We start from the raw sequence: 13,339 nt of genomic DNA on the forward strand, positions 1-13,339 counted from the left end.
GGAGAGAGGTGGTGGGTGCTTTGGGAGGAACAGTTGGTGAAAGGGCTGGAGGGAGGCAGCATGTCTGGCCTTGCAGTAATAGGCCTTGGATTACTGCTGGTAATCCTGCCTTCCCCTTGTAGGGTTAGAGGAGGTTGGAACATGTGGCCTCCTTGCCATTTTTGCACCAACTCTTCTTCAGTCTTCCTTTTCATCGTCCAGCTTTCATGCTGAGGAGTGCAAATTTTCTCCAGTAGCTGAAGGGGAAGATCTGAAACTTTTAAGAGGGGATTGATATAGTAGATTTTTCACTCTAGCTATTTCACTCACATTTTAGATATGCCATTCTAACACAGTAAAGAAATTCAGATCGAGACAGTTCAGATAAGGGTTGATGAAAGCCAGGTACAGGATTAGTTGCAGGAAAAAGTTGGAGAAAAAAAAGACTAGGCTTACTGGTCTGATAGAAACTTGGGGAACCTCCAAGACTGTGGCCCTTAGTAACCCTTGGAGTCTAGAATTGAACTCACCCTAGTAGCTCAACTTTCAGCCAAGCAACAGGCCAATAAGGTGAACAACAACACCAGGGAGGAAAGCAGTCCTTAGAACTATCAACCGTTATGAGATCACAAGTGCAGCATTTGCTCAGGGAGAAAGCTCAGAAGGCAGGAAGGGATAGGAAAGAAGGACAAATGCAAATAGGAAACACAGGGAGCAGGTGATAAGAGTGCTGTTATATGGTGGGGTTTGCAATCAATGTCATGAAACAAAATATGTATGAATCGTTGAATGGAAAAGCAATTTGGTCTTTAAACTTTCACTCAAATCACAATAAAAAGTTTTGTTTTTTTTTTCTTGAGGATATGTGAAGCTATTATAAGTCTATATATATATTTTTTTCTTTTTAGAGATCATACAACTTTTGGCCTTGGTTCCATATTTTAAACAGCAAACTTCTAATATAAATCTGGTTTCCTACTGGGGAAAGAACATACTGATCAGGCAACTCACGTAATCCAGTTGGGATTGCACTTTATTTTTCACATTTACCAGTCAGTCCCTTGTGAGTTTTGCTAGTATAGCCAGAGTAGAGATAATCTGGATAAACGGATAACAGTTTCTGAACATGCAGAGTTGAGAATAAGACCCCTTGGCAACATCTCCAAAGTACAGAGACTCCGCAAGGTCTTAAACAAATAGATTTGCTATTTATATAGGATATATTAATCATAACCTTTTTATATCATTGTACAAAAATTTAATAGAATTTGTTAGGAATTTCAAAAAACAAAGCTTTACAACTATAGCTAATACATAATTTGAATAACAAAATATGTTATATTTTATTTTCAAATATAATGAATTTGTATCCAAGAGCATGCTCATTAAAAACAATGCAGTGTTGCCATTAATTAAAAATGTATTTATAAATAAAATATTTAATAAATTATAATTTGTAGCATAAAAGTAAGTGAGTTGATTTATATCCATTACCTATGTTATGATTTACCTTTATTTTATGTTTAGTACAGTCTTTAAATCATTAACAAATGCATGGATATATATTCACAGGAGATTCTCAAAAATAATGATTTCCTTTAATAGTTACTCTTATACTTCATCATTATTTTCTCTGCAATCTGGATTCTGCATCAGGAGAAAGACTGGTCTGTGGCTGAGTGTTCTGTAACAGAATTTAAAAATATTCTTTTACTGTCATGTTCACAGACTTTTAACAGGTAGATATCCTTATAGATTACAGATTTTAATAAGAGTAAAATTAATTCAAATTCTCAGATGCTACACACACTCACACACACACACAAACCTTCAATAAAACTTAGTATCACTATGTGTAAGACATACTACTTAAAAAGCATAAACTTCACTTTTGACTACTAGTGTTTTAAGAGATGCTTTTTATCATAATCTGCTGTACAAGGTCAAAATTAAAAATTTTTCTACAGGAAGCATTTGGAGCATAAGTAACGCCCTACTGGTAATTTAGCAACATATATTCATCCATCATGTAGTACTGTTCCCTTGTTCTGTTCAAACAACTGCCTCTTGGTCTATGTACAGGTTCCACATGAGCACAATTAAGTGTTCTGGAATTCCCACTTTTGCAATGTTATCCTTAGTTTGTTATGATCCACACAGTTGAATGTCTTTGCAGTCAATAAAACACAGGTAAACATCTTTCTGGGATTCTCTACTTTCAGCCAAGATCCATCAGACATCAGCAATATCCCCCATTCTGCATCCTCTTCTGAATCCATCTTGAATTTCTGGCAGTTCTGTTGATGGACTGCTACAATCATTTTTGAATTATTGTCAGCAAAATTTTACTTGCATGCAGTATTAATGCCATCAGGAAAGGTGTGTGTCAGAGTTTTATCCTTTCACCACACTCATTTAATCTATATGTTGAACAAATAATCCAAGAAGCTGACTATATGAAGGAGAATGTGACATCAGGAATGGAGGAAGGGGAATTAGCAACTGGTGATATGCAAATGACAACCTTGCTTGCTGAAAGTGAAGAGGACTTGAAGCACTTACTGATGAAGATTGATGATTACAGACTTCAGTATGGATTACACCTCAACATAAAGAAAAAAAAAATTCTTACAAATGGAGCACTAACAACATAATGATAAGTGGACAAAAGATTGAAGTTGTTCATTATTTCATTTTACTGGATCCATAATCAATGTCCATGGAAGCAGCAGTCAAGAAAGCAAATGACACATTGCATTGGATAAATCAGCTGCAAAAGATTTCAAGTGTTATAAAGTAAGTAACCTTGAGGGTTAAGTTGCACCTGACTCAAGTCATGGTATTTTCAATCACCACATATGCATGTGAAAGCTAAACAATGAATAAGGAAGAGTGAGAAGAACTGATGCCTATGAATTATGATGTTGGCAAAGAATACTGAATATACCATGGGCTGCCAAAGAATGAACAAATCTGTCTTGGAAGAAGTACCGCTAGAATGTGCCTTAAAAGTGAGGATAGTGAGACTTTGTCTCATATACTTTGGACATGTTATCAGGAGGGACCAGTCCCTGAAGAAGGATGTCATTCTTGGTAAAGTAGAGGTTCAGGCAAAAACAGGAAACCTTCAATGAGATGGATTGACACAGTGGCTGCAACAATGGGCTCAAGCATGGTATCAACTGTGAGGGTGGCATAGGGCTGGGCAGCATTTCATTCTGTTGTACACAGAGTCACCAGGAGTCAGAACTGATTCAACAATACCTAACAACATAATAAAAGTTATTGGCCTAAAGAAGTAAGTTGTTTGGGAGGGTAATTGTCAAAAATATATTATATTTATTTTATTTAAAAATGCAAATAAAATCTTCTAAAATGAAAACTTAGCTTCCGAGATTCATAGTTTTTACACTGTAAAATCACAATGTAAGCAATGGCAGGTGTTTTGAGTTTGCCTTGTAGCAACTGTATTATATTGTATTGTTTGCATATGGCCTGTATTAGAATGTTATTATAAGTGATATTAGGAACTGGTTTCCTTCTTTTAGGGTCCAGCTTCTGGTAGAGTGCTGATATATGGTATAAATTCAAACAATGTCTGTTCATTGAATAAAAAGAGAACAATATGAAAACTCCAAAAAAAAAAAAAAAAATTCAGGCTACTATGGTTGCCTAAGGCACTTGACTGCTAACCAGAAGGCTGGCGGTTCAAACCCACCAGCCACTCCTCGGAAGGAAGGTTGGGCAATCCTACTTTCGTAGTGATACTGCCTCGGAAACCCAAGGAGGGGTCGCTATGAGTTGGGGCCGACTCGATGGCACATAACAACAACAACAACATGGTTGCCAAAAGGAGGCAACTCTAAATTTTGGGCAGGATGAAGCTTGGGCTGAATAAGACTTCTAAGACAGAATGGCACTGGCATCAAATATTCAAGAATAAGTAGATGTGAGGCAGATAAGGGAGCTGGGGAAGTCCTGTGAGGCTGTGGGAGCTGTGGACCATGGAAGCACGCAAGGAGTTCCAGGAGACCTGGCAGTTATTCAATAGTGTACAAAGTATAAGCTGGGGGGAGCTACTGGAGGTGAGACTGGGCTGGTCTTGGATGCAGTTCTTGGGAGTTTTAATTTTATGTTTTAGGTGATAATTAACCACTTAAGTTGTGTTTTAAGCAGAAGAATGATGTGTTTAAACTTGTGTTTCAAAAAGATTATCTGGCAGTGGTAGTGTGAAGGATGCACTAAACAGAGTAAAACCTGGAGACTGCTGCAATGGTCCAGATGAGACACAATGAACTCTTTTTCTTAAATTTTATTTATTTTGTTGCTGTTGTTGAGAACACATACAGCAAAACATACACCAATTCAACAATTTCTATATGTACAATTCAATGATATTGATTATATTCTTTGAGTTGTGTAACCATTCTCACCTTCCTTTTCTGAGTTGTTGCTCTCATTAACATAAACTCACTGCTCCCTAAGGTTCCTATCTAATCTTTAGAGCTGCTATTGTCAATTTCATGTCATAAAGATAGTGCTTAAAAGAGCATCACACTCAACCAAGACCTTTGTTAAGTTAAACTACTGTTCAGTTTTAGATGACTTCAGGGACTATTATTGGTTTAAGGTTTAAAGATTCTCTCAGGGCAACAGTTTCAAGCGTTTATCTACCCTCCATATCTCCAGAGAGTCTAGAGTCCATAAGAATTTGATATTTTGTTCTGCATTTTCCTCCTTTTGAGTAGGATTTTACTATGGAATCTTTGATCAAAATGTTCAGTAATGAAGGTTGGGCACCATCCAGTTCTCATCTCCTGGCAAAGGAGGCAGTTGCTTATGGAAGCAATTAGGCACATATTCCACATTCTCCTCCTATTCCTCTGTTGCTCTAGGTCAACAGAAACCAATTGTTATGCCGTGGATGTCTGCTTGCAAGCTTTTAAGACCCCAGATGCTACAAAACAAACTACAAGTTAGAATAGAAACACTAAACACGTTTTTAGGCCAATTAATTGGTATGTCCCATGAAACCATGACCCTAAACCTCCAAACCAAGAAACCAAATCCCATAAGGTGTTTGGTTGTACATAAGCAGTCTCAGCAGCTACTTTTTTGTTCTGTTGTTATAAATATATCATACAACTTCTGCCAATTCAACTTTTTATAAGGGCACAACTTATTGACAGCAATTACAATAATCAGCTGGGCAACTTTACCATTAATAAATGAAATTTTTCCATCACCATTAAACCTCCTTTTCTTTCTTTCTCCTGTCCCTCCCTGGTAAACGTTAATAAACTCCTGCCTCTATACATTTGCCTTTTCTTGTCTTTTTATATAAGTGAGGACATAAATAGTTGTCCTTTTTTGATTGGCTTATTTTGTTTAGTAAAATATCTCCAAGCTTAATCCATACTGTAACATGTATGCGGTGTAGTAAATTATATGGTATGGCTTTTCTAGCCATACTTTGGATTACTGGGTGGGACCATGCAATTTAAACTCGTGATTGTTAAAGTCATCCGCCTGGGGTATTTCTGTTGTAGCAGCATGAAGTAATCTTCTGGGAAAGTTCACTCTCTCTCAGATGTATAGAACTCTGATGTTGGGATTGGTTGGTTTTGCCACTCTTCCAGGCTCAAAATAAGCCCTCCTAGAGGCAGAAGGAATCTCACTGCTGGCTGAGACAGATGCCCTGCAGAAAGAGATTCCCAGCTAAGAGAGACAACCATCTGAGAGAGACTCCTGGCTGAGAGATGGTGGCACTGGAACCAAAAGGCATGGGCTTACTTGGCCCACAGAGGCAGAGGCCAGGCTGAGAGGCCAAGGTTCAGAGAGGCGTACCTAAGGGCACAGCAGAGGGGAAACTATCTTGATTGAAGAACTGTATCCTGAGTGTGTTCCTGAACTTGAATTGTAGCCTGTTGCTTCCCTAATAAACCCCATAGTCTTTGAGTTCTGTGTGGCCACTGCAGCGAATTAACAAACCCAGCAAAGAGGTGGTAGGTGCCGTGGGAGGGACAGTTGGTTTTAAGGTTGGTAAGAGGGCTGGAGGGTGGCAGCATGTCTGGCCTTGGGCTGAACATGCCTTGGGCTGCTGATGGTGATTCTGTCTTCCTTTTCTGTAGTTAAAACAAACAAACAAACAAAAAAAAAAACCAAACTCACTGCCACTGAGTCAGATCTGACTCATAGTGACCCCTCCCCTTGGGTTTCCAAGGCAGTATCACTACGGAAATAGATTGCCTAGCCTTTCTTCCAAGGAGTGGCTGGTGGAGGAGGTCAAAAGTTGCCACCTCCTTGCTCCTTTAGCTCTTTTGTTCAGCATAATGCCTTCAAGCTTGATCCACACTGTAACATGCTACATTTCTCCTACTGGCTGAGTAGTATTCCATTGTATCTATGTACCACATTTTGTTTATCCATTTACCTATTGATGAGTGTTTAGTTTATTGAAACATGATGAATTCATAAACCTAAGACACTATCAGAGGAACAGAGAGGACTGTATGGATCTGAGATTCATTTAGGAAGTATAATTAGGAGGATTTATTGACTAGTGATAGGGAAGAATGAAAAGAAACACAAGTTTCTTGGATGATAGTGTCATTAATTGATACAAGGAGCATAAAAGCTAGAATAGATTTTGGGGAAAGAGAGTAAAGTGTAAATACTAGCTGTGCCATTAAACATCTCTAACATTTTGGGAAAATTACTTGAAACCCTAACTCAGAAAATTAAATGAGAAGATATGTGAAATCATTTGGTAGGAATCCAATAAGTGTTACCTTTTTTTTCCTGTTTAATTATATCTCAACAACATTCAGTTATCACTAAATAGCACAAATTGATTAAATATTAACACTCACTAAAGGGTTCTGGAAGAACTCCAGAAACAGTGGTATTTTTATGGACTAAAAACTCTTGCTTCAGAATATTGAAGAAAAAAATAAAAGATTCTGGTTCAAATCATATTCTACCGTAGTCTGAAAAAAGTGGGTAATTTATATATTGAAAGATCATGTATTAAAAAGTCAAACAATAATTTCTAATCAGTTAGTTTGTGCTGGTCTATTAAGTAGATAACCCAAAACCAAATCCACTGCCATCAAGTTGATCCTGACTTCCCCATAGGGTTTCCAAGGCTATAACTCTTTACACAAACAGACTGCCTCATCTTTTATTCCGAGGAGCAGCTGGTGGGTTCAAACCACTGACCTTCTGGTTAAAAGCCCAATGTTTTAACCACTGAGCCACCAGAGCTATCAATTAGATAGATAGATGAAAAACAATCTAAACCTCAAGAATATAGCTCCAAAAGAAAGACAACTAACAAAAATACCTGCAGACTCTAAGTACACAGCCAGAAATACTACAGTAATTAGTTCAGAGGTGCATATAGCATTGTAAGCTGGATTGGTCATGGGAGAGCTTCATGGAGGAAGTTACATTAAGTTAGAGCTTAGATGGGTTAGATTTGAAAACCAGAGCAAAAGTATCTGTAATACTATACAGCACAGTTAGGAATTGGTCATGAACATATTATATAGGCACCAAGGAGCTCTGCTGGAACAACAGTTAAGCGGCTCAGCTGCTAACCAAAAGGTCAGTGGTTCGAACACACAAGCAGCTCTTTGGGAGAAAAGACATGGCAATCTACTCCCATAAAGATTATAGTGTAGGAAATCCTATGGGGTAAATCTACCCTGTCGTATAGGTTTGCTACGAGTCAAAATCTACTCAACAATACACAACAACATATCTCATAAGCAAAGTATGAGAAAAACATAGCCAAAACAGAGCATTTCAATCATAATGGACAATATATTAAATGAGTTTCTCTGGAATGGGAGATGCATAGCATAGTGGGAAGAGGAAAGGTAGGTGGAACTACAAAGATTGTTAAAGCAGTTTCTGATTTTTAGAAGGGAAAGTTATGCTTTATACGTTAATTTCACTTAAACATTTTCAAAATATTACATTTTTTTGGAGACACTTTAAACAGATAATAGTAGTTGTAGTAGTAGTAATAAACATGCTGCCACCTAATATGTACTTGATGTCATTATAATTAAATACATATTATTATGATTAATAAGTACTTAAGGAGCTCTCGTGGCATAGTGGTTAAAGCATTAGGCCGTTAACCAAAAGGTCAGTGGTTTGAACCTACCAGCTGCCCCATGGCAAAAACATGAGGCAGTCTGTTTTTGTAAAGATTTACATCCTTGGAAATGCTATGGGGCAGTTTCACTCTGTATGAGTTCTGGTGGCACAGTGGATAAGGCATAGTTGGCTGCTAACAAGGAGGTTGGCAGTTCAAACCCACCAGTTGCTCTGTGGGAGGAAGATGAGGTAATCTACTTCTGTAAAGATTTACAGCCTTGGAAACTCAGTGGGGACTGCTATGAGTTGGAATCGACTCGGCAGTTTTTTTTTTTAATATGTATTTTGTGTATATTATACTACATTTACTGTTCTAAGTGTTTTGTTTTTACATTGATGATTATCTCATGTAATTCTCAAAGGTACTTTATGAGGTAGATATTGTTAAGATGATTTTGAGTGCCCAATGAAGGGATATGGGAAGGGTGGGTTACATTTGTTTCTTTCTTCTGAAATTTCAGAACAGCACTTGCTTGAAGGAATGGTAGGGCAGCTGATTGCCTCTGCTATGATCTGAGAGATTCTGAGAAGGCTCTCCTTCAAACAAACAGATTCTATGACGACACAGGGTCGCCATGAGTTGGAGCTGACTCAACGGCACCTAACAACAAGAGGTAGATTCTGAGAAGGCTCTCCTTCAAACAAATGAGCTCAACAAAAATCAGAGATATCCAGATCATAAGTCATTAAACAAGACAACCGATCTGGACTCTTCAAAAGTATCAATGTGCATGAAAGATGGAAAAAGTGAGGAGACTTTGCTAGATTGCAAAAGGCCTAAGAGACATGACAACCAAATGCAATGCATAATCCTAAGTTGGGCTATTAATTAGGAAAATAAATGGCCATAGAGCCCTTCTTTCCAGACAATTGGGGAAGTTTGGATATGGAGTGTGTTTCAAATAATAATACTGCATCAATATTAAAGTTCTTGGGTATAATAAAATTTTAGTTATTTAGGAGAATGTCTTTGCTTTGAGGAGAGACATGTGGAAGTATTTAAGGGGAAGTACCATGATGTCCATAATTTATTTTCAAAGAATTCATAAAAAAAAGTATGTGTGTGTTTACATATCTCTCTCTCTTACCCATCTATTTATCCTTCCATTCAAAAAATCTATCTGTGAGATAAAAAGTAAGAGAGGCAAAATGTTAACAACTGGTGAATCCAGGTACAGAGTAAAATAATGTAAAATAAACATAACAGAAAAATGTCAAATGGGCAAAATGTTGTCCAAAGCTCTAGTTGAGCAGAAGTGTATAGAAAAGTGATCTCAGTCATTGAAGTTATTATTCACTAAAGTCAAATAAGAACCATAAATGTAAAAACTGACAGAAAATTGTCATGGTCAAAATTCAGGCATGGGATAATTATCACTGCAAAACTTACTTAAATTGTCTGATAGAGCATGGTGGAACCACTGAGACTATGGACCCCAGCTGCCCTTCAGGTCTAGAATTGAACCCACACCTGTGGCTTCCAGCCAAACAAAAGACAGGCATATAAGTTGAAAATTTACCTGAGGTAGATACAATCCTTGGAGAAACAATCATGGGAGAAAGAAGGGCTGTTTCTGCACAGGGAGAGACAGCTCAGGGGGCAGGAGTGCATGGAGGGATGGACACAGGGAAGAGGTAACTATCAGGAGGAAGTGTGAGGGGAGCTGTTGTATTGGGGTAAATTGTAGTCAACGTCATGAGACAAAGTGTATGTGAACTGCTGTACGGAAAGTGAATTTGCTCTGTAAACTTTCACCCAAATCACCATTAAAAAACAAAAACAAAACTTAAATCACTGAATAGGTGGAGATGAAAAACTGAGCAAAAACCAAACTAGGGTGTAAAACGTACCTCTGAAAAAATGTATCAGGAGTGACTGTTGCCAAAACACTTGTGTCTAAAGTTCACAGTATCAGAAATGCCACACTGAAAAGGCCAATTCCAAAAATCATGTGCTCAGAGGTAAATAATAACTTCATGAAGGTGGAGAGAGCATCTTTCTTACTGTTATTTATTTCTGTACTTGAAGCATAGTATGAAACTTGAAACATGACTGTTGTTGAGTCAATTCTGTCTCATAACAATCCTATGTGACAGAGTAGAACGGCACCATAGAGTTTCCTAGGCTGTCTCTCTCCATCAGAGCCACTGGGTAGTTCAAACTGCCAGCCTTTCTGTTAGTAGCCAACCATTTACCATTGTGCCACCAGGGCTCCATGAAACATGGGTAAGAAAGGTAAAAACAAGTGTGTACTCTGGTAGCATAGTGCCTAAGGTACTTGACTGCTAACCAGAAGGCTGGCGGTTCAAACCTACCAGCCCCTCCATGAAAGGAAGGTTGGGCAATCGACTTCCATAGTGATACCGCCTTGGAAACCCAAGAAGGGTTCCTATGAGTTGGGTCCGACTTGACGGCACATAACAACAACTATTTCCTATAATCTCACTTTTACCTATCAAGGTTTCAGAACTGAGGTCATAGGTGAAAAAAAAAATGGAGTAAGCATTCCATTCTCTAGCAAAACATTTCTTTGTTAAACACCTAAATTGAGAATTTAAGAGTACAGGGAGAGTATAGCAAGGATTGTGAGGCTGGTGCAGGACCGGACAGTACTTTGTTCTGTTGTACACAGAGTGGCCATGAGTTGGAGCTGACTTGACGGCATCTAACAACAACAGGTAGTATCTTGAGTACATCCTTGCTATAGGCTTGAATGTCTCCTGGTCCCCTCTAGCCAAATATGATTTCTTCCTTCTGTGATTTCTTAAAACTGTGTCTCACATGGCTTTATTTTACCTTGTATTATTTACCTTGTGTTACAGATATTTGTATATACTATCTATATGTAGCAGTCCTCAGGTGGTACAAATGAGCTTGGCTGCTGACCTAAAGGTTAGAGTTTCAAGTCCACCCAGACATGGCTTGGATGAAAGGCCTGATGATCTACTTCCAAAAACCAGCCACTGAAAACCCTATGGAGCACATTTCTACTCTGACACACATGGGGTCACCATGAATTAGGACCAACTCCATGGCAACTGGTATCTATATGTATGTCTTTGTCCTTAATTAGGCTGTGCAAAATCCTTAATGCAGTGACCATTGCTCATTTATATGGGTATCTTTGTAAGAGCCCAGTGCTAGGGCAAAAACATTTTTCAAACTAGTAATGTCTAGTTTTGAATCTGAAAACATGGAAGAGATACTATGATCAAAAAGTGGGATAATTACCAACATAACCTTCTTTGGAAATTTCCCATCAGGCTAAACATTTAAAATTATTTGAAGATTGGTACACCAATAGCTCCCATGACTATGCTCATGGTTGATGAAATATTCAAGATATAAAAATATTTAGGAGCTCTGGTAGTGAAGTGCCTAAGGCACTGACTGCTAATGACAAGGCTAGCGGTTCAAATCCACCAGCCACTCCTCAGAAGGAAGGTTGGGTAATCTACTTCCATAGTGATACTGCCTCAGAAACCCAAGGAGGGGTTGCTATGAGTCAGGTCTGACTCGACAGCACACAACAACAACATAAAAATCTTTGTTATGATCTTTTACAGAAGATATTTGCTTTATTCTAATAAAACACCTTATGTATGAAAGATTCTCGGGAAGAAAAACTCTAAAAACCAGTTTCAATAATATTAATATCCACACAGGATCCTTACACATAAAATCAAGAGGTTTCCTAAAACAAAACAAAAAAGCTTTAAATACTTACCAGAAGTGGTATTATTTGTAAAATATTTTTGATGGATGGATTTTTGCAAACGGTTTCTTGCACATCTGAAATAATTATATCATATTATAAAAAGATTCAGTTATGAATAATGAAAGCAAAATAATGACTAAACAATCAAATAGTAAACTCTAATGTGCCAAAACACTTAAAATTGAAGTTCTACTGACCTCTGAAACAGTCTTTATATTAGGTTAGAAAATAGGAGTAATTTGATTAAGAACAAATACACAAAACTTATATTGACAAATAGGAATTCCTAGTGCTTTGAATTTTATATAACAAGCTTTACTCAGTTGTTAGGTTTTCTTCTCTCTCTCTTTTTTTTTTTTTTTTGCCTTTCCTTCCTTCCTCTTTCTCTTCTTTAAATAGAAAATGAATTCCATCCTTGTAGTCTCTCAGGAAAGAAGAGGAAATGTTGATTTAATTATCAGGGCACAAAAAGTTGAGTAATTTGGTCAACCCTGACTTTCACTTTTTAGGCTTTTGTCCATAGGATACCAAGCACCGGGACAAAAGAATAAAAATGCAGACAACACGTTTTCATGAAACATTTAAATATGCAGACACATCTAATAGAAAACAAACAAAAAAAATGACTCACTTGAGTTTTTAATTCTTCATCCACATAATTTCAATCTTAAATTTACAGCCCTAGTTTTGTGTTGTTTTTATGGTTGTACTTCCTTGTCTTTTAATACAGTATTTAAAATTTTAATTTTGTAATTAACATACACATGTTTATATGAAACATTATGAATATTTTAAATAATAACATTAAAGTTAATATCTGTGTAACTACCTGGATTAAGAAATCTGAACATTATAGTACACTGGAAGCTTCCCAGAGCTCCCAACCTCCAAACTGCCTTACTAATTGCATCCCTGTCCCTAACCTAAAGAAGTACCATGCTATAGTGACTTCAGTTTCTTTGCAATTTTAACACATATGTATATATCCCTAAAATAGTATTAGTTTTGCCACTTGACATTCATGGAATTATACTGTCTTTATTGTCCTGTGACTTGCCTTTTTTTTCCCCTCAAAATTACATATTTTAGATTTCTCCACGATGATGTAGTTGTAGCTTGTTCATTTTCCCTGCTGAATAGTATTTTGTGGCATGAATATATCAAATTTAGATGTTTCTGATTTTTGGTTTTTATAAACAATGATGACTGCATCTACTTACACACATCTCCTGATGTACATGTGCTAAGATTTTCTCTGGGGTATGCATCTAGATGTGAAATTGCTGGGTTGCAGTGTATGCTCATACTCAATTGCTGTTGTTGTTGTTAAGTGCCGTCGAGTCGTTTCCGACTCATAGCGACCCCATGCACAGCAGAACGAAACACTGCCTGATCCCACGCCAGCCCCACAATCCCTGCTATACTTGAGCTCATCATTGCAGCCACCATGTCAATCCATCTCGCTGAAGGCC

Source organism: Orycteropus afer, unplaced genomic scaffold (genome assembly GCF_000298275.1).
Source record: "Orycteropus afer afer isolate SDZICR_OR568_19922 unplaced genomic scaffold, OryAfe1.0 scaffold00147, whole genome shotgun sequence".
Taxonomy (NCBI): Eukaryota; Metazoa; Chordata; class Mammalia; order Tubulidentata; family Orycteropodidae; genus Orycteropus; species Orycteropus afer.